The following is a 23,463-nucleotide window of genomic DNA, read 5'->3' as shown; positions in this document are numbered from 1 at the left end:
CATGAAATCCTTATGCAACAAATATATCTATGCAATGACGGTATGAAAGTGATCATCTAGCCAATTTGATTTAGTGCCAGTTTGAAAACTAACCAAGTGATCTTTGTAATGTGCAATTTCACTACAAGGTAATTACCGCTTTGCACAGATTCAATAGATATATCACTGAAGGTTCTTTGAATTCAGGAGTCTGGCTTGGCGGTGCGACTCAAACGGTACTCGTGGGTACTATTGCCCTTTTAAGTACAATCGGTGCTCTTCCTCGATTCTTTGACGGAGCTTGCCCATATATTGTGGGTGCGATGCCCAAGAAAAAAAATCCTTAATTCCGACATCAAAACTCTGAAATTCTGAATACTGCTGTGCTGTTAATAACTTAATACTGACATACAATGAACATATGTGTGGGGGTGGCTCACCCAAGAATATCCCTAATCTGAATTGATAGTCCTAGACAATACATTCATCTTTTGTACCAAACTGTGCACATTAATAACTTGTAACAAATGACAAATTTTGTCGTTTAGATTTTTGAAATTACGAGTCAAGTTTTAAGGTGTGACTCGATAACCCTACAGCTTAGGTTTGTCTGGGCCCTAGCTGTATCTATATGTCTGGCGTGGCCTGGAGACATTTCAAAGATTCCCTACACAATAACTTCAAAGATCTAGCTTGACTAAAGATGTAATTTGGAGTATATTGCACATATACAAAACTGAATTTTGGAAAGACACATTTTGGCATTAATATACTGGCTTCCATGGCAATGCACCTGAAGAGGACGAAGAACTGTCACCAAAATTTTGTTGTGCTCACATGGCTGAGGCTAATACACGTTGAACTTCCAAAGCTCGTCAAACAACGTTATGGGACAGATCTTCGCTCACGAACAATTTCCTCTTTGAAACCTGAAATCTCACAGGCTCTCGATTCGCTTTTAGATGAAATCCGCACAGCAGAGGATGCTAAGGTTATGAGGACAAATACTTCACAACAGCGCTCGTCTTTCTCACGTTTTGCTAAAGCACAACAAACGGGTAGAAAGTTTCCAAAATCATGTCCACTGTGTAAAGCTGCAGGATGCAGCGATCATGTTCATTATCTCAGCGAGTGCAAGTTCCTTCCAGATCATGACCAGAGATACATGGTCAAAGCAAGACAAATTGCCAGTATACTTGATGACCCTGCTGACGATGCTAGTGATACAGTTGAATGTGTGTGCAGTGCCATCTACTGAACCTGTCTCCACTCTTCCTGTGCAAGTCCGTCAGTCGCCCTATATGTACTGTTTCTGTGGCCACCAGACGTCACGAGTCACTGTAGATAGTGGAGCTAGTGGTAATATGATCCGCCTCTCAACAGCAACAGGCTTCAGCACTGACATCAAGACTAGTTCTCAGTCAGCCCATCAAGCAGATGGCTCTTCCCCACTGAAGGTCGTTGGAGAGAGGAGAATCCTGTTCACACGCGACAACAAGGAGTTCGATTTTAATGGTCTTGTGGTGGAAAACCTTGATGTAGAAGTCCTTGCAGGCATACCATTTATGGAGGCCAACGATGTGGCAGTACGCCCTGCAAAACATCAGATCATACTTGGTGATGGTACGACATACACATACAGTTCCACAGAAACAACTGGTGACAAACATATTGTGAGACGAGCTTGTGTACTCAGAGCCCCAGACACTTCTACTGCCATATGGCCTGGAGACTTTATTGAGGTGCCGGTTCCTGAAAGCTTTGCTCCTGTGGATTTCACATTTGCCATAGAACCCCGCATAGATACCAGACCTGGACGCTCTACCTTGTCATCCACTTGGCCAGAATTAGGAATTATCTCAAGCGTCTCAGGCAAAATCAGGATCCCGAACCTGTCCGACACTCCACAAATGCTCAAGAAACACGAGCACTTTTGCCAGATTCGCCCAGTTTTTATACCTGACTGCGACCCTGATTATGATGTTGACCCGGCACATCTGCTACCAACTATGTCCCCTCAAATTAAGGACATTGGTTTCTCATCCACTGTTTGTGTAGACCCAGACAATATCCTCCCACAAGATACCAAATGTCAGTTTGAGTTATTACTTACGGAGTTCGATGATGTGTTTAACCAACATATCGATGGCTATAACGGTGCTTCAGGCCCCTTTCAAGCATTTGTTAACATGGGACCTGTACAACCTCCATAACGGAAGGGTCGTGTTCCGCAATACTCACAAGATAAACTTTCTGAGCTCCAACAGAAGTTCAATGAACTTGAGCAGATTTGTACGACCTGAAGATGCAGGTATCCAAGTAGAATACCTCAACCCTTCTTTCCTAATCAAGAAGTCCAGTGGTGGTTACAGATTGGTGACCGCCTTCTCTGATGTAGGACGATACAGTAAGCCACAACCTTCCCTCATGCCTGACGTCGATTCTACTCTAAGACAGATTGCCAAGTGGAAGTACATTATAACCACAGATTTAACCAATGCCTTTTATCAGATTCCTCTGTCCAAGGAATCGATGAAATACTGCGGTGTAGTGACCCCGTTCCGTGCAGTGAGAGTATATGCTAGGTCTGCAATGGGAATGCCGGGCTCTGAAACTGCGTTAGAGGAGCTCATGTGCCGCGTACTAGGGGATCTTTTAGAGGAAGGGGTGATTGCTAAGCTTGCCGACGAACTTTATTGTGGTGCTGATAGCCCGGATGAGTTACTTCGTCAATGGAGACGCCTACTTGAAGCGCTCAAACACAACAATCTCAGATTATCTCCTAACAAGACAGTCATTGCTCCCAGGACAACAACCATCCTAGGATGGCAATGGCACCAAGGATCCATTCAAGCAAGTCAACACCGCATATAAACTCAGGCTTCTTGTTCACCTCCAGAAACAGTGAATGGCTTACGGTCATTTATAGGAGCTTACAAGGTCTTGTCCCGTGTAATACCTGGTTGTTCCACACTCCTTGCCCCACTTGATGTTGAAGTGGGCGGTTGCCAGTCCAGTGAAAAGCTTCTGTGGTCTGACTCTTTGCTCGATGCCTTCAAAACAGCAAAGACTGGTCTTGCATCCAACAAATCCATAGTACTGCCTCACCCCGATGACCAACTCTGGATTGTAACTGATGGTGCTGTTAGGAAGCCAGGAATCGGAGCAACACTATATCTAACACGTAGTGACTCGCCACGACTATCAGGATTCTTCAGTGCCAAGCTTCGGCGACAACAGGTCGCATGGTTACCATGTGAAGTGGAAGCCCTTTCAATTGCTATCGCTACCAAGCATTTCAGCATGTATCCTTACCAACAGTAGACCATGTGTTTTGGCATTTGAGAAGTTATGCCGTGGGGAGTTCTCTGCTAGTCCTCTGGTGTCTACCTTCTTATCAACAGTTAGCCGCTACCAAGCAACGATACAACACCTTGCTGGTTCTGCAAATGTGCCATCCGATTTTGCAAGCAGAAATGCACCAGAATGTGACAATCCATCTTGCCAAATCTGCTCCTTCATTGAGCGCACAGAAAGCTCTGTTGTTGGACAACTGTCTATAGAGGACATCATGAATGGAACTACCCGCCTTCATTTCACAAGCACCTCTGCTTGGCATTCCTTGCAAGAGGAGTGCCAGGATCTTCGACGAACACATGCTCATCTCCTCCAAGGTACCCCACCATCCAAGAAGATAACAAACATCAGGGATGTCAAACTATACCTAAATGCAGCAACTATCTCCAAGGATGGATTGCTTGTTGTCCGAAAATCTGACCCGCTCGGTTCATCAAGAGAGTGCATTGTTGTCCCAAGACAAGTATTAGACGGAGTCCTGACTGCCCTACACATACAACTGGATCACCCATCTGCACACCAACTCAAGCAAGTATGCCATAGATACTTCTTTGCTTTAGACATTGACAGATCCATAAACAGTGTCTCAAAATCTTGTCACCGGTACGCCTCCTTGCGTAAGACACCTCATGTTGTTGTAGACCAAAGCACCAGTGATCCACCTTAAACTGTTGGGTTTGCATTTGCGTCAGATGTTATGTGCAGGGAACGACAACTCATCCTCGTTCTACGTGAATGTGTCACATCCTACACTGCGGCGTGCATCATTACCGATGAGCGTGGCTCCACCCTGTGTGAGGAATTGATTCGTCTTTGCATTGAATTCCGTCCACTTGATGGTCCACACGCTGTTATCCACACTGACCCAGCTCCAGGCTTTATCAGTCTAGTCACGGATGAACGTCTCCAGTAACATAGAATTACCCTAGAAATAGGCAGAGTGAAGAATGTGAACAAGAACCCAGTTGCTGAAAAGGCCATACAAGAATTAGAGGACGAGCTTGTGCACCAAGACCCTGTACGGGGCCCCACTACATCAACAGCTCTTGCCATTGCTGTCGCCCACCTAAACACACGCATTCGATCATGAGGCCTGTCTTCTCGAGAGATGTGGACCCAGAGAGACCAGTTCACAAACTGTCAGTTGCCTCTGTCCGACAAGCAGTTGATCACAGAGCAACATGTTAATCGCCAAACAAACCACGGTCACAGTGAAAAATCCAAGGCTCCTCGGAGTCATTGACCTGTTATTGATGAAATTGAGATTGGCGACCTGGTGTACCTTCATAACGATCGCAATAAAACATGTGCACGGAATCATTACCTAGTAGTCGCCAAAGATGGCCTCTGGTGCAATGTCCGCAAGTTCGTTGGGACCCAACTGCGGAACACTTCATACAGAGTTAAGCTCTCAGAATGTTTTAAAGTCCCCCTTTGGAACAAGACACGTGTGCATGAAGCGAACAGTGAGGACACATCTGACATCGATGATGACCCTACTGAGACACTTCACCAGACACCGGAGACTCCACACATTCCTCTGGAAATATCTACTCCTCCTCTGCCACCACTTAAGGATGCGGTGTTTGATGACAATCACCCAACTGACATCAGTTCTGCATCAGATCAATCTGACCCCCTATTTGACCCAGGTATACAGTCATCTTCAACTTCAAGGCCATCGCATCAACGTCAACGACCAAAGCGATTCGATGAATACGTTTTGGACTTTTGAAGTATCATGTTTGTTTATTAAATGTTATGTTTGTGAGGGGCAGAAAAATCCCCATCGACCAGAGGGCAGTCTACCCTATGATGGTTTACTTACCAATTGATTTCATGGTTAACCAGAAATTGGATCGTTATTACATCATTGTTTACTCTCATCTTGACTGTTTGGGTCAACAGAACTTATGCCAAGGAGCCAAGTTGTTTTTCACGCCTATTTCCTTCATTATAGTTTGTTAAGATAACTTTTATTATGAAAAAAAAAAAGACAATCACGCCAACACAGGTTTGCCTGGCATGTAGTATATAAGCAGAGTTAGCTCCCCTTAGTAGCTCGCTTGTCTTGGGAGGCTCGCTTGGGTTTCGCGTTCGTTTCAAGTGTTGCCAATAAATGTCAGCAAGTGTTTACCTGTGTCCTGTCAATGTGTGACAAGTGTACAGTTCCTCCTAACCTAACTGGCGTTGATTGAGCCCATGTAAGTAAACACAAATTAGTAAGTCCCCATGAGATATCTTGTACACAGTAACCATCTTGTAGGTGCCCGTGAGGCGGTTTCTGTATTGTGCAGGGTCTGCATGAAGATGGCTGTGGTCGGGTCTCTGTGGGATAGGTGTGTATACTTCTTTTCTCCTGTGTATGAACAAAATCTTGAATGGGAGATTTCATCAGGAAAGTTGGCATCGGAGATATTCTTGTTGTTTTCTTCAATCTTGTTTCTTTGCTCTTCATGGCTTGGGTTGATGATTATTCTTCAGGATGGTAGGCATATAAAGATGTTACTTCCTACAGTTTTGTGAACCATATGCCATGCTGCAAAGAGGTACAGGAAAGGACAGACTAAGAAGTCTGTCATACCCAGATTTTCCACCAAATTAACAACGTGTGTGGTCTGACGTTGATTAATTTATAATTTGCACACTCATATATGCAAGGGGCCGACGTATGGTTCTCAGTAGGAAGTGACAACTTGGAGACGATGGCTTGCAGTATATACAGTTTTACTTCATACATCTAGATATATACATACAAAAGACACTATGTGCCAGGTCAGCACATAGTGGTAGTGGTTGTTGTCTAGGTGCCCCAGAGCACCCAGCCTAACCCTAGCTAGGCTAAGGGTAAGACCTTTTTTTCTTTCTTTTCTTCTCTCTGGACCAAGGCTTATATAGCCAAGGTCACCTGACATTTAGTAAGTAATAAATGTAAACAGTAATTCATCAGCAGGATGGCAGACGGTCGATGTACACAAAAATGGGGATTAACAATTAGGATTAGCATCTTATAAATAACAGCAATTAAGTGTTTCAAGGCATATAGATGTCATGGCTCCAGGGTATTGAGCCTTTGCAGTTAAATGTTCTTCAGACAATGGGTGTTGTAAATCAGTCGCTATGACAGCTACATCAAGTTCAAGATCCGTGTGTACCTGTTTTCCATGGAAGCCGACACTCTGCCTCCAGTGCAAGAGACGTATCTCCAGTACTTTCTGGCCCACTGTTTCGGGGTCCTTAAGCTTGCCTATACAACAGTGAAAACATACCTGGCGGGTATTAGGTATACCTACTTGCTTTTGCCCGTATCCAGACATTAATGAGAGAATACAAGAAGTTACAATCTCCCGTCAAAAGTAAGAGGCTTCCCATTACGTATGACATTCTCTGTCGGATCGTCACTCTCCTAAGACAGGGTGTGCTAGGACCTTACAATGACTTGAATATGGAGACTATGTGCACCATTGCTTTCTTTGGATTGTTACGTTGTGGTGAGTTTAACTGCTCATCTAGTTTTGACGTCGACACCAACATCTGCATAGAAGACATCACATTCGATTCTAATCGTGCCAGGTGCATTTTACGACTTGAAGTGTCTAAGACTGACCCCTTTCGTCAAGGCGTACATATTTCATTGTTCGCTACGAAGACATTTAATTGCAAAGGCATTGTTCGCTACGAAGAACCTGGTGTGCCCCTTTCGCAGCCTGACACAACTCATATGGATCAGACGACAGAGTGGGGCACGTAACACCGACCCCCTCTTCGTGGACAGCTCCTTTACAGCCATTACCAGGAATACCCTGAGATGGCTTAGCAATATATTGTGTCGCGCCGGTTTTAGTTCCAGCGGATATTCAGGACACTCTTTCAGGATCAGCGCGGCCACAACGGCAACTCAAGCTCGTCTAGAGGACCACCTTATCAAGACTCTAGGACGGTGGAGCTCTTACTGTTTTACTCGGTACATCCCAACCCCCGAAGCTACCTTGCGCCAAGCCCAGATCTCCCTATGTACCGTGTGACATTCATAGGCTCGACTTCGACCTGACGAGGCGTCATAGTCTACCATGTCAGTTTGTATATATATTTAGATGGTCGTGAAGCATCGTTCTCATCTCCCATGTTTAATCATGACCGTTAGTAGTTTGTGCCATTGTTCTTAGTGCCAAATCATCTCAGGACTCTTCTGTATTGTCTATTGTACCCAACTGTGTAGAGCACAGTATATGGACTCCACTACGTGCTAAGTGAGGATATACAGACATTGTGCCGTAAATTCCATACCCCTGCTACTGCCACCCAGTGCTCGCTGTGATACAGACTATACGGCACGTGTACAGAGGACTGATGCTATCAAACTTTCTTTTAAGTCATTACATATTATTTTGCAATTCAGCCATTTTCCATCTTTTTTTTCCTTGGGGGCACTCGGTTGCTACACAACCTCTCTTTGGGCGTCTGTAGCCCCCAACTCATACCATATACCTCACCCTAACCTAACACCCGGGGCTTCACGACCTCCAAGGGTACATCTTTACTAATACTGGGATCCTAGACTCCAGATTAATCCACAACAATATTTGGGTTGACGACCCACTAACAAGCTATCAAACCAGGATCCACAATCCTCGGGGTACTCTTTCTCTATATCCTACCACTAGGGTTTATGACCCACTAGCACCAGCAACCGAGGTAGCCCCCCATTGTCTCCAATGTAAATAAATTATGATATTATATTCCATTGTTTGTTGTTGTTTGCTGCACAAAATGTCAAATTTATTATTTTAGTTTGTGCACAAACAACTAGTACCTTAGCCGCAGCTTCTTGTGCTTTATGTGTCCTACAATGGCGTATATTTTATTATGAACTGTCATCACTTGTACATCGTACTCCATTTTTCTGCTATGGATCAGGTTACACTTTACCTATCCCACAATCCAATACTTTGTCAGCAACGCATGCGCAAACCTATTCTTCTGATGTCACTCACTAAAGCCTATTTAACCCTTCACTCACCATCCGCTTGTTCTCGTTTCTCTCAAAGCCATCTTGTTTATGCTTCTCCCACCATCCATCCCCTTCATACCACCTTGTGAGGCTGCCTTGGTTGCTCCATCAGGCAGGGCGTCTGTAGCCCCCAACTCATACCATATACCTCACCCTAACCTAACACCCGGGGCTTCACGACCTCCAAGGGTACATCTTTACTAATACTTGGATCCTAGACTCCAGATTAATCCACAACAATACTCGGGTTGACGACCCACTAACAAGCTATCAACCCAGGATCCACGATCCTCGGGGTACTCTTTCTATATATCCTACCACTCGGGTTTACGACCCACTAGCACCAGCAACCGAGGTAGCCCCCCATTGTCTCCAATGTAAATAAATTATGATATTATATTCCATTGTTTGTCGTTGTTTGCTGCACAAAATGGCTATTACACCAGTCTCAAGATTCAGGGAAAGGCAGAGTCTGACAGTGAAGCAGACAATGCATCTATTGAATAAGTTTCAACAAACCGGGGTTTCAATCATGTTATGCAAGATAATGGTGTTTGCATTTGTTTTCCCATACTATCTTGATCGTTCAATTTTCTTTTGGAGTGTTCTTTCAGCTGTCAAGGCTAACTTGTCAATCTCTTTGTGAAAAATTTCCAGGGCAGGATTTTGTGTTTATCCTGCACCTATTACTTTTTTCTTTTTATTTTTAGGAACTTAATGGATGTTCCTTGCATTATTGATTACAGCTATGGTTTATAGTGCCGAGTCTGTGATTTTAAAACAAAATATTGGATGGAATCGTCAATGTTTGGCCTTCACTAAACAAGGGAAATCTGTAGGTTGCTGTACAGTTGAGTATGGACTGAAGATGACTAATGAGTGAGATTAGTTCTCTGATGATGTTTTTTCTTTAGTGAATTGTTCCAATTGTGTTGAAATAAAGTTATATTTCTAAATTTAATATGTTTTCTTTTCTTTAGAATGATAAAGTCTTTCATTTTTTTATTACTGTGAATCTGAAGTGAGTTAACACAAATATAAACATCGATCTTTGGGTAAGAGTATGCCAAATACGTTTTGGCAGGAAAATGATAAGCAGCAACACTTTTCTACTGTAGGTATCTTGGTGTGCATAAAAAGTATATTTTCTGTCGACAAAACACACTGCATCTTTTTTTGTACACCACTAGAATTACAAATGAGCTTAAAAGTGCTTTTATTTTAGAAAACACCCTCTGTTTTGTGCTAGTTGTTCCTTAATTTGATTGAGTAGTATAGGCAATGACAGTTCTACCACAACCCCACTGGAGCCAGATTTATATTCCTATACTGCTACTACAGAGGGAATTTTTTATGTCAAAATGATGATCTGATTCAATGACTGTCATGAGATTGAGCTAAATTGACTCCAGCTCACCACCACCTGGAGCCAATCAATGCTTCTATGATATAAATATTAACAGACAATGACAGTTTTACCACAATCCCACTAGAGCCAGATTTATATACCTATACCACCACTACAGAGGGAATTTTTTTATTTCAAAATGATGATGCGATTCAACGATCGTCATGAGACTATACTAAATTTTAATGAAAATATTCTCTATTATTTCTCATACACATACCATTATTTTTAACAAAGCGATCTTCAACATTTTTACCAATGTAAGCGTTCATTTAAATGTGATCCAATGATAGTAAACAATCTATTTTTAATCTCCAACCAGTTCTTTGGTTTTGGCACAGAATAATTGACGCGCTTGTTGTCTCCCCTGTTGTATGAACTTTTTTTTCTCGTCTTCGCTAATACCACTGGTCTTATGAGAATCTGATCGAATCTCCTGCTTCATTGCGTTGTATTTGGTTAGTTCTGACAAAACTAAACGAAACTCCTCCTCAGATATCATACAATCAGCCAGTGCTGTTGAAATATGATCCTCAATGCCGTCAACTTTGCTTTGGCGAGTATCCGAATATTTATCATGTTTTAATGCTTTCTTTTGCAACTTACGAGAAATAAATTTTGACGCTATTCCTGCCAGTCCTGAGAACCCTATCTACTACTTCCATACCAAGTATGATAGTCACGGCGATTATAGTTGATAAAAAAAACACCAATAATTTTATCGGCCAGTGTAGTATCAGCTTTGAGGACTTTATCAATAGTTGCTCAAATTCGGCTGATTTGTGAACGAAGTGCCTTTCTATTACTCGAAGCAGCTTCTAGGCGAGCTGATCTTTCGTCTTCTAAGTTACGCAATCTTTCTGCATCGTGGCATCAACTGAATTCATCGCCCGCCTGTTCAAGTTTTCTTTTCTCTTGATCTATATGCTTGTCAAGTTCAGATAGCTTGGCTATATTATTGATGAGTTCTCCCCGAATTGTTTGCATTGCCTTGTCAAGACCTCGTAATTCCCTTATAATGTACTCAAAGGATTGTGGTTGTAACGTGGAATTATCGTAGTAGGTATCCAAGATTTCTCAGAGTCCGTCCAAGGCCCGCTTCGAGCTTTCTTCAAAATTATCTTTATCTATGGCAGTACTATTTATCTATGTGTAGTACGCACAGTCTGAAGAGCCTTTGTAGTCTTCGCAGAAAGTTTTTCCCGTGAGTAGCCTACAAAACCTAATTCATTACGAACAGTGTTGATGCCATGTTTATTAGCAATCACAGACAAGGCTAGGGGCTTACGAGTATGAGAATTCATAAGATCAATATCTGCAGAGCCACGCAGTCGCAATATTCCTTTACTATCTATCGTAAACTTTGAATAGTCACGACCAATAGGAGTTTCTTTTAAGGCATCGTAATAATCATTAACGGTTGATTGCAAAAGTTCCTCGTTAAGATTCATAAAGCTGGTTTCATCAGTACCCCCCTCGATTATACAAGTATCAGTTAGGTTATCTAGATTAATATCATCCTTTTTTTATATTAAACATAAGGTTACATAGTTTCAATATAAACAATGTCTTCGCAATACGGACGCAAGTTAAACCCACAACGTAGACTTCGGGATCCATTAGGGGTCAAAGCAATTTGCAAGTCTGTAACTATAACCAATAACCCGAGTACTATTGATCAGAATCAAACACTTCTGGTTCGCTTTCCAAATCTTGGCGCTCACAATGTGTTAGAGCCAGGAACTGCACGACTATCATCTACAATTAATTTGACCGAGGCTAACAGAGAGCTTGTTCAGGACAAAGGTCATGCGATTGTTAAGAAAATTGCGATTAAGATTAGTGGTAACGAGGTTTTGAGTATTGACGACAGCGATGTATACTTCTGTTACATGGATCTCTGGAGAACGGCTAAAGAACAGGGAAAACTTAGAGTACCAAGGTATTTGTAATCAGAACACATTGACACTGCGTGTGGGTGCTTCTACTGGTGATAATACCATTGTAGAAGATAAGGCAGTTGCTGATGCATTAGGTAACCGATTCTATATTCCGCTCGACTTTGAATTACTAGATAGTCACATGCCCTGTTATCAAGCATCCCTAGGCGATAGGTTAGAATATGAACTCACTTTTAATAACTACGGCAGAGTAATCAAAACTACAGAAGATGCTAGCTATTCTATTGACAATATCTCACTGAAGTATGATATGATAACAGATCCTGAATTAGCCAGACAAATTCGTAACCAGTATACCGGAAGTTTAGCCATTTCGTACGATCGCGTGCTCCAACAAAAGTAATGCGACATGGAATATCAATCTAAACGTCCCTGCGAGATCGTTGAAGAGTAGTTTAATGTTGTTCGAGGACCCTTCTGAACCATTTCAAAGAGATACCCAGAAGTTCTACAACCCCCAGATTACAAAAGCAGAATTGACGATCGAGGATGTGCCTAATCAACTGTATAGCCAAGGCATGCGAGCACATCACCAGTGGGATGAGATTAAAAACCTCCCTTCTATAAAACGAAGCCCAGAAGTTAACACGGTCGTGAAAGATCTGTCTCTCGGTGATGTATCGATGGGTGAAATTCTTACCATGAAGTATGCGCTATGGCTCGACATGCAAACCATAGACGATGACCAACTACACGGCAGTGGGCGGAGAATAAAAATGCCAGTGAGGGTGTTACTATACAGATAAAGAAGCGTCAGGAAGCGGCTGGTATATTAAACATATATTTGTACGTGATTATGGATGCACAACTTAATATACAGACTGGAAGATTCGTGCAAGTGATCTATTAATAATCTTTTACCTAAAGAACCGCACTGTGCTATCATCTGCGGGCAAACGGGTTGTTGAGAAACAGCTTTTATTCAAGATATTTTACAAAGTCATTATCGGGGTGTTTTCAGTCATATTATTATTCTGTGTCCGACTACAAAACGTTAATAAAACATACCTATCGAGTGATGGGGTAATGAATGATCCCTGGGTGTACAAAGTTGATCCGGCGATTGTTCGCAAGACTATTTATGAGTATGTCACGAAAAATTCAAAGGAAAATCAACCCTTTTCATAACAGACAACTGCAGTGCGAGTACAGTACTTACCAAAAAGAAAGATATGCTTTCATATTTAGCATTCTCCAATCGGCATATGGAGCATAGTGTTTGGGTACTTACTCAAAAATACAACTCTGTCCTGAAAGATCTCAGAGAGCAGACCAAATGGGTAGCCCTGTTTCATTGCAAAGACAGAGATTAATTACGAGTCTAGACTGGGAGCTACCATGACTAAAACAATAGGTTCTGCTATGTTACAACTATACACAGTTGTAGCTAGTACGTTTCTTCCTATCCCGGCAGAACATCGCCCGTATTTATGCGAATCTCTCGAGAAAGACACATTCATCGAACATGCTATAAGCTCAGTAAGCGGTGAGTTTTATCATAGATACGGAATGTTCTTAGCGCCTCTTACCACAGCTTTAATACGGCTAGGTATTGTCAATTTAAACATACGTGCCAACTTATTAATAATGGAGACGGAAATACCACAAGCGACCGAGGAAACACAAGCGATTGCACCACAAACACCAGGGATTGTGGAAACACCACAAGCCCCGATTGCACCACAAGTCAGAGTGACTAAGAATCCTCGAAAAGTCGCAGCTGGTAGGAAGGGAGCGCTAATGAGGAAGGCAAAGGCCTACAATACTGACCATAGCCCGATTAAAACTTAGGCTCCCTATGTACTAGGGGTTGTTGCTGTAGCAGCGGTATGGTTTTTTAAGACTGGAGAAGAGAAAACACCAGAAGTTTAAAAATTAGATGAGGTTCATGGCAGCCCATGGACCCGGTTTGATCTTCCAACACGACAATGCCAGACCCCACACAGTAATTTTGACAAGGAATTTCCTTCAGAATGCGGGAGTCAACGTCATGGACTGGCCGTCAAGGTCTCCCGACCTCAATCTCATCGAACACGTCTGGGATGCTCTTGGCAGAAGTCTGCACACTCTCCAGAACCAACCACAGAATTTGCAAGATCTTGGCACCATTATGCAGCAACAATGCCGTCGTCTTCCCAATCATGTGTTCACAAGCATCACAAGGTCCATGCGGAGGCGTTGTGTGGCAGTTGTCAACGCACATGGTGGCCATACATGCTACTGAACTTGTGTGCCATCAGATTCTCATGCTTTGGACTTATGATTTAAACTGTTGATGTTATTACCGAATACCGTAGGTGCTTGGAACAAATTATGGTTACCACCATTAATCAAAATCCTTCTTTGGACATTAATGATTAAAAATTACCTTCTCTGATAGATTTATCCATTGTATATCATATATGGGATTAGTTTTAAAAATGTGTGACTCAGTATATAGTTTGTATGATACGGGTGACATGATCACCAATATTTGGATTTTGGATCATGTCACCCGTATCTTACAAAACATAATTTCCGTTACTGTCTCGCAAGACGTATTTGAACTTAAGCTGTTCAGTCCAAATTACAAAGGACACTAAATTTACTGTAAAACAAAATATGACTTGTGATACTAGAAATGTTATTTACTTGATTGTTTGTAGTGGATGCAATGAAAAGTATATCGGAAAGACAGAACTTAAAGAATGAATCTTCACCGTTCACAAATAAGGCAGCCACACAACCGCACGATTCCACTCAGTGAACATTTAGATACATGTGGAAGCGGCAACTTTTTAGTTTTCCCGCTATATAAGCTAAATTTTGATCATGAACCTACATTGTTTCAAAAAGAGCAACATTTCATTCATAACTACGCGCCCAAGTTAAATGTAAAGGCGTAAGTTATTTGTCCATTGGTATTGTGACGTCATAGTTCTCCTAAATGTTATGACGTCACGTAACTATTCCTTTAAATGATAGAATATGTAAATTTTGTGCAGAAAAAAATAATTATGTTATTGAGGATGAATCATACTTTTTAATAGATTGTTTTGTAAACAGTGACCTGAGATATCAACTACTACACAAGGCAGCTGAATTAAATCAAGACTTTTATTATTTTAATAGCATTCAGCAATTATCTTATTTGATGCAAGAAGTGATTTTACAGCCGCTTTTAGCAAGCACATTATACAGCATGTATAGAAGGAGAGTGCATCTCTTCTAGTCTTAACATTGTATGTAATATTTTTATTTTGTGTTTTATATTTAATAATGTTATATGTTTTAAATGCTTTTAGAGTGTCTCATAAGCCCTAGAGGCTGGATATTGTACTTTTAATGGCAACTTGCTTTTGTTTAAAATGTGTTTTATGTACAATATGTGACACTTAAATAAACATTTCTTCTTCTTCTTCTTCTTCTATAGTTATGAATGGCTATGTAGTTGATAAATATTTAAGCTCTATTACATCGTGTAGGCTTCATTTCACGTGTAAACCATGCCTGCTGACGGATGGAAAGCATATTTGTCTAGTATTTATTTGAATCCCGAACACTCAGCCTCCTTTTCTGGCCCTGCTAAGTTGTATCTCATTGTCAAAAAGGAGGGGAAATTTGATATTAGTTTACATCACATCAAGAAGTGTCTGGCATCCCAAGATGCCTATTGGCTTCAGTGACCTTTAAGACAGAAGTTCAAGCGGAACAGAGTGGTGGCTTCAGGCCTCAATGCTCCATGGGATATCGACTTGGCTGATGTGTCTAATATAGCCTCGGACAGTGACGGTGCGAAATACTTACTCATAGCTATAAATGTATTTACATGATTTCTGTGGGTGGAGCCCATTAAAAATAAAACAGTGGATGCGGTCATTAAGGCCTTGAAGAAGACATTTTCCCGCGCTACCCTGCCACAAATTATACGATCAGACAAAGTGCGAGAATTTGATAATAGGAAAGTGAAAGCTTTCTTACAAAGTAAAGGAATCACCTACTATGTGACACAGAATGAAACCAAAGCGTCTTATGCTGAATGGGTGATCAGAACTCTTAAAACAGCTATGTACAGGTATTTTACCTATAAACAGAGCTATCCTTATTTGGATATTTTGCAAGACTTGGTGAAGGATTATAATCATAGTCCTCACAGATCCCTGAATGAAAGATCACCCTCAGATATCAATGTAATCAATGAAGCTTTAGTATGGAAGGAACAATACGTTGACACTTAAATGAAACCAGTCAAATCAAAAGTTGAAATCAAACAGAAGTCAATGAAGAAACCCTTTAAGTTTAAAGTGGGGGATCAAGTGAGACTGTCTCATTTGAGACATACATTTCAAAGAGACTATCAAGAAAAATGGACTGAGGAAATCTTTATCATAAGAAGAAGGTACTATCGCAATGGTATGCCTATCTATCTGTTGAAAGATATGGCAGAGGATCCTATACACGGCAGTTTCTATGCAAATGAACTACAGAGAGTAGACAAGCCTGCAGACACTGTGTGGCGAGTGGAGAAGGTATTGAAGAAAAGGAAGCGAGTTTGCGTAAAAGAGGTGTTTGTGAAATGGACGGGCTATCCGAAAAGTTTAACAGTTGGATCCCAGAGACTGATCTTCAGAGTATATAAGGATCTTCCTCTTGAGAAAATGTTCATTTACTCTCCACTCGTCATGGAGTCCACATCGTGTCCTGATTGTGAGAAACAGTTTTCTAGGAAAGATGCTATGCTGAGACATAGGAGGAATAAGCATTCACCAACACCAACACCACCACAATTTACTCCACCACCACCACCACCAAGGACGCAGAACGGTTCAAGTTTACCATTCCATCCAATGCTGTGGTGGTGGGTCCAAGAGGAAGTGGCAAGGCTATGTTTGTGTTCAACATTTGACTACAGAATAGCATCAAACCAGTACCCAATAACATTATCTGGTGTTATTCGGAGCCTCTGTATCAGATGATCAGTGGACAGTTACCCTATGTGACGTTTGTGAAGGGAATTCCTTACAACCTGCATGAGGATAACTATCTGGATGCTCGGAATAACAATGTGATTGTACTGGATGACCTAATGTCAGAGGCTAAAGATGATAAACGCATCTCCCAACTGTCACCCAACCTCTCACTATAAGAATGTCATTATCTTCCTGTTGTTGCAAAATCTGTTTCCAAGAGGCAAGGAATCATGTGACTTTGCTTTGAATTCTCATTATATGACTCTCTTTAATTCCCCTGTGGACAGACATCAAGTCAACATGTTTGCCAGGCGCATCTATCCAAACAATACTGACCAGTTTATGTCAGTGTATAAAGAAACTGTTCAAAAACCCTATGGCAATCTGACAATCGACCTGCATCCTACTACCTTAGAATCAGGAAGACTACAACCTAATGTACTTGAAGCAGTCAACACCCCACAGCCTCTAAAAGTGGGACAGACTGTCAGCAAGTATCATTTGAAGTCACTCCCTAGAACAGATCACATCTCAGATGTAGCCGCTCCAGTGGACAGTGAATCAGAGGATGACACTAGTGATACAACTATGCCTTCCTGTGATGAATGTGGTATTGTGTTTGAAAATAATCATGACCTCCAGCGTCATGTCAGATCGTGGTGCCCTGAGAATGGAGGGGAGCCCCTAAGGAAACAACTTAAAATTCAGACAACTGATGAAAGTGATCTCCTACGACCTATAGTGAGCTCTAAACTCAGTGAGGCTGATATAGAGTGGGAGGTGAAAGGCTTAGAATACATGTGGGAGCAAACACTAAAGTACTGTCAAGATGATGTCTTTAAGTCAAGAGAGGAGTATGAAGATCAAGGAAAAAGTGAGAGATGGATTGAAAACAAGCTCAAGAAATGCTGCGAATCAACTTTCCTAGATCGATTCCAAGAAAACCAGCACGTCATTTGGAAGGTATTGTTCACCCAGAACAGTTCCATGATAATTCATAAAAGCACTTGATGTAGATAAAATTATTATAAGATAACTTAGTATAAATGTTAACCATGATATCTGCATCAGGGTCCAATGCCTTCACTTTCTCCAGAATAGGCTTGAAAAGGGGTCCATACCCAAAGTAGCTGACATATCTGATAACTTTTGAGAATCGATCTAGGAAAGTTGATTCCATGATAATTCATAAAAGCACTTGATGTAGATCTAATTATTATAAGATAACTTAGTATAAATGTTTACCATGATACAGATCCCAAGGAACTGGCCACTAAAATCAACCAGTGAATGAAACCTATTGTGAAAGACATTTTATCTCATGTAGATCTTTCTGAGGCTGAAGATCTAGTGCATGAAAAGTCAGATGTTGATGATGATACAGACACCGAACAACCCACGACATGCCTGAGCTTGTTTAAACACCCTTCAACGGTTGCTACACAGCTCTTTTATTTAGGCTACTATACATATGGTGGACAGATGTTAGGGCGGTGTCCCGCATGTCAATCTGGTGAGTCATCATATCAACAAAGCAGTTTACACTCAGCATGGAAACACTACAGACACACAATGTTGCATGCAGGCTTTTAACGATACAGCAGTATGTATGTAAACCAGGGGTATGGAAACCGTCATATGCGCCGGACATGTCCGATTGGGAATCTCAAATATCCGGTTTAAAATATTGCTTACCGGACATTAAAATTTTTCTGTCCGGACATTTTAAAAAGTATTGTGAGGTCACGTGATAACCAAATATGGGATAATAGTCTCGATCCAAATGTTACAACTCGTACACTTGAGCCACACTCTGTCACAGTGGTGACTCAGCATAACACTATGCTAGCTGGCTGCCGGCCGCATGGAACTCTGGGTAGGAGAGTGCACTTGAGCAGACTCATGAATATAACTCATGAATATTAATTAGACCGTTCACTACGTTAACAGATCGTTATTATAACAGAAACAAAGGTATGTTTTCCATGTATATCTAAAATGATATTATTTGTTATTAATTGTCTGGTGAATTAAACAATTTAAATTGAAACAATTCATAATTCATAATATTATGAATACGTAACAACTTGTAATGTGTGTGAAAAGTCGTACAAAAATACGCTATTTGAAGGGGCAGTGGCCTAAATGCAAATGTCCGATTGGGATTTTAAATTTTCCGGACCCCTGATGTAAACTATCGCATTTACTTTAGATATGTGAGTAGTTTTATGGGATGTTGTCTGTTTTCATTACAACATAGTTAATTGCTCACACGCTATTTTGGGTTTTGAAATGTTTGTGTTTACATGCAGCCCTGTACTCCACTGGGCTTTGAATGTGAAACCGTTGATCTGTCTATAGCGCGGGATTTCCCAGTTATTGCACCACACCTTGAAATACACTGGTTCATGGCTACTGATCTCTGTTTTTAGTGTGACGTCACCATCTCGGACATGATTAGCCAATCAGAATCACGTCCCTTCCTGTTAACCAATCAGAATGCCGTCCCTTTGATGCAGAACACCCATTTCCTATTCATCAATACTTGCCTAAGGTATCAAGATCTCATCTCCCAGACATAATATCCAACAGATGCTAGCCTAAGGTAATGGGAGCGCATCTGTCTAAAAAACTAGAACTGAAACTACTGATTTATATATGCATTTTACCTGATGATAAGTATTACTTGCTAAACTATCGTATGAAATGATGTATAAATATTACACCATGGTAACTCATTAAAGCACTTGATATGGATCTAATTATTATAGGATAACTTAGTATAAATGTTACACCATGATAGTGCCACAGAGAGTCGGTACAACACTCTGGGCTGTGGGAGAGAGATCTGCTTGGTATGAGCATCAAACCCCTTCTGGCTAACATTTTGCTTCAGTATGTATTTAACAAAAATTAGAACAATAAAAAGGAATATGATTGGTTGATACACGACTGGTTGTGCCCTATGATAAATGAATGGCTAGACAGAGGTGAATACTTAATCCTGTTAATCTAAGTAATTGTTGAATGTTATTCTTATATAGGTGATGACAGATTTACTTAAATAAAATAGTTCAAGGCAATCTATGAGACTATGTAGACATATCTTTTGTCTCGGAGATGGGATCTTGATACCTTAGGCTAGCATTTATCTTAAAGCTTCAAATCTATTAAACTATGTAGACATAACTCTTGTCTTATTGAATCGAATGTCTAGGAGATGCGCTCACATTACCTTAGGCTAGCATCTATCTAAAAAGCTATAACTGAAACTACTGATATTTTATACATGGATTTTACCTGATGATAAGTATTTCTTGCTAAACTATAATTATATGAAATAATGTATAGATATTACACCATGATAACTCATAAAAGCACTTGATGTGGATCTAATTATTATAGGATAACTTAGTATAAATGTTATATCGTGATAACTTCCCCTCCGTCTGTAAAAGTTTGGACCCCAAACGTGTAAAATAAAATAATTATGGCTTAGATGGACAATGTATTAAGTTTAACATGGTAGTATAGTAAATAACAATTATTATAGAGTCTCTTTGGTATAAGGAAACATAATGTAAAAGTTCTTTCTGCTGTCATCAGGGAATCTGGATGTGGAGCTGGCTTGTCTTGGCACTGTGTACTGGTGGTTTTTGGGTGATGTAGGAGGCCTTGAGTTCCACATCCTGGTTTGAGGTTTAGGATAGTTGGCTGTGTCCATTATCCGTTATAGAGGTTTTACATGGAAAGCAAAGAAAAGAGAGTTAGCATGTTCAAATAATATGTCATATATAAAAATTACCCATACTTATGTAATAAGTAGAAAATAAAACAAATATGATAAGTATGATGTAAAAGATCAGTACATAATTATTACTAAATGGTGTCATGACCAGGAAGAATGTATTGGCGGCAAATTACACAAAGTATATCATGGATTAATAATATCCTTCCATTTTTGGACACAATCATGAGAAGAAAAAAAGAAACTTGATACTGACTTTCAAAATGTAATATAATGCGATTGTTTCAAAATAGGACTCAGAAACCATAATTGAAACACTGTTTGAAGATCAATGTACACAATGTTCAAAACAATATTCGTGTCACCTAGACAGACACACGTACACGATACAGTTAATGTCACATGGGTACAGAAAATGTCAGTATCGGTTGTGCCCACCACGTGCATCAATCACCGCTTGACACCGACGACCCATAGATGCAATCAAGTTGTCAATAACACGCTGTTGGATGTGCTGCAATTCATGCTGAAGTGCATCAAGAAACGCCGGAAGTGTTTGGGGCGGTGGATTCCTTCTGCGAACGCGTTGATCCAACTCGTCCCACAGATGCTCAATCGGGGACAAATCTGGTGGCCATGGTAATGTCTGGATGTTGTTGTGCTGTAAGAAGTCCTAACTAACACGTGCAATATGCGGTCGAGCGTTGTCCTGCTGGAACTGTCCACCATGAACGTTGACGTGAGGAAGAACATAAGGCTGTAGGATCAAGTCTCTGTTACGCACACCTGTCAATGCACCTGCCACATGCACAAGAGGCGTCCTACCACCGTGATGAATTCCGGCCCATACGATGACACTCCTGCCACCAAATGGGACAACCTGCTGCACACAGTTGGGGGCGTAACGTTCACCCCGACGTCTGTAGACACGTGCGCGCCCATCAGCACGTGTGAGTAGGAAACGGGACTTGTCAGTAAACAGTACATTTCTCCACCTTGCACCTTGCACATGACATCGAACAGGTCCTCGTGCAAAAAGTCAAGCCTCCCTCAGTCTGTTTCGTACCGTTTGATCTGTTATTCTGTGTACCCCAGGGATCTGTGTAGTTGTAGACGTGGCTGTGGTAGTGCGGTCTCGGAGGTGTCGCAGCCGGATGTATCGATCTTGTGCTTGGGTTGTCACCCTTGGTCTCCATGACCTTGGTCTGTCGTCAACTCTGTTGGTGTTGTTGTATCGGGTCCACAGTGCGGAGATTGTCTGTCTGGATACGCCAAAGTGCCTGGCCACTTCTTGCTGAGTTGCTCCAGCTTGTAATCTCCCAATAGAGTTGTTCCGTTGAGCTGCATTCAGTCTTGGCATTCTGTCACCGCCTCTACTGCTGTTATAAGGACTGTATGAACAGCCGTTTTGTGTTGATTTTTATACCCATTCAGGAGGGGGGCCTGCATGCCTAAATGCAGGATCCTGTGCTGCACGTTTTTTACAGGCGGTTGCATTTGGATGAAGCTGTAAAATTGATCCCCAAACGCTACGTTTATGTGCTTTGCATGTGTTTTCGCAAATTATAGACACATCATCTTTCTGTTTGACTTATTTGGTTCTCATTTAATGTAATTATTTTAAATATTTGGCAAAAAGTGGTTTTACATTTATGTCAAGTTTCTTTTTTTAAAGAGTATACTTCTATATCATTTCCAAAATTTGTAAGATTTTTTGTTACATGTTAGTATCTCATTAATTATGTTATTCTAAAAATGTGTTTTAATCTTAATTTGTATCTTATATATGTCTGCACATACTACTAAAACAAAATAGCTACAAATTATAGTTAAGCTCAAAAAAATGACTTTGAAGGGTCAAATTTGCCCATTTTAGTTGTCACAAGCCTGATGGCCCAACTTCATGATGTTCAGTTTTAATCCAAAATTAGTTTTTGTCAGACATTTTTGCATATATCTTTAAAGATGACCTTAGATTAAGTATAACAAATTATTTAAATATTTTTGAATGAAAAATATATGATTTATTTCCGTTTTTATGCTTGTCACAAGGTTACATGTAATTACAGTTATCAGAACTAAATAGTTCGAATAAATGGCGTCTCCCTAGCTGACTGCTTAAACTACTTCCTGTTCCAAAGCCTTGCTTTTTGGATGTCAACATTGCTGCACCTGTTTTTTGGAGACTGCAGAAATAAAAAAATTACAACACATAAGTTGAGTCGTTTTTCATATCTCATGTTTTGTTACGTCACTACTGTTACTGGGCTTGAAAGAAAACCTATGTCATATAATTGTTGTGTGCATATGTGTACTGATTTTCCATTTTGTGTATAGTTTGGGAAGCATGTGTCTTTTGATCCTAAGGGACCAATCATTATTTTAGAAATGAAAGTTAAGTGATTTGTCACTAATGTTACGGTCACTACTGTTACAATGTCATTTGTGCTATAATGTAACAGTGGGGACAGACATTGTAACAGTGGGGACATATCGTCAGTTGAACTAGTATTCTGCAGGTAAATTGAAAGAATAATTCATGGCTGTTTGTACAGATAATTATCATAATGAATACAATAATTTTGCTTGAAAGTTCTGAAAAATGCACACATGCATGGCCAGAAAACAGACAGTACTGCAAGTATATGTAACAATAGTGACGAAGGATGGTAACAGTTGTGACTGAAATGGATTGCAATACACCTATTGCTTTACTTACATAACAATTCAAACTCATATATGTTGTTTCAATTAAGTTTTATGAATTTATTTTCAAAATAACCAAATTTACATCTGTGATGGCAATAGTAATGAGTATTTTAAATACTTGTAACAGTAGGGACTCTTAATTGTAACAGTAGTGACTAGAGATTTAGCGATTGTAACAAATTTTGACAAAAGTGCATTGATAAAAGTGTTAGCTAATTTTCATAGCTGTTTTGAAACAATAATATATGTAAGCTTGACATTGCTTCACAGATTTGTTTGAACTGATTGACATAGTTGTTCTTATCTCATACGTTTTAGTTGCTTTGTAACAGTGGGGACAC

General features: G+C 40.6%; 1 protein-coding gene and 1 pseudogene across 1 annotated transcript in view; both read left to right on the top strand.

Annotated features, from left to right (window-relative positions):
* Positions 1 to 23,463, top strand: part of LOC139445621 (leucine-rich repeat-containing protein 74A-like) — a 582,304-nt gene that overhangs the window by 470,896 nt on the left and 87,945 nt on the right. The window lies entirely within an intron of this gene.
* On the top strand, positions 761 to 4,579 carry LOC139445299 (uncharacterized; annotated as a pseudogene).

Source organism: Haliotis cracherodii, unplaced genomic scaffold (genome assembly GCF_022045235.1).
Source record: "Haliotis cracherodii isolate W230 unplaced genomic scaffold, xgHalCrac1.p SCAF_6, whole genome shotgun sequence".
Classification (NCBI taxonomy): domain Eukaryota; kingdom Metazoa; phylum Mollusca; class Gastropoda; order Lepetellida; family Haliotidae; genus Haliotis; species Haliotis cracherodii.
This window is presented reverse-complemented; position numbering and strand designations above follow the sequence as displayed.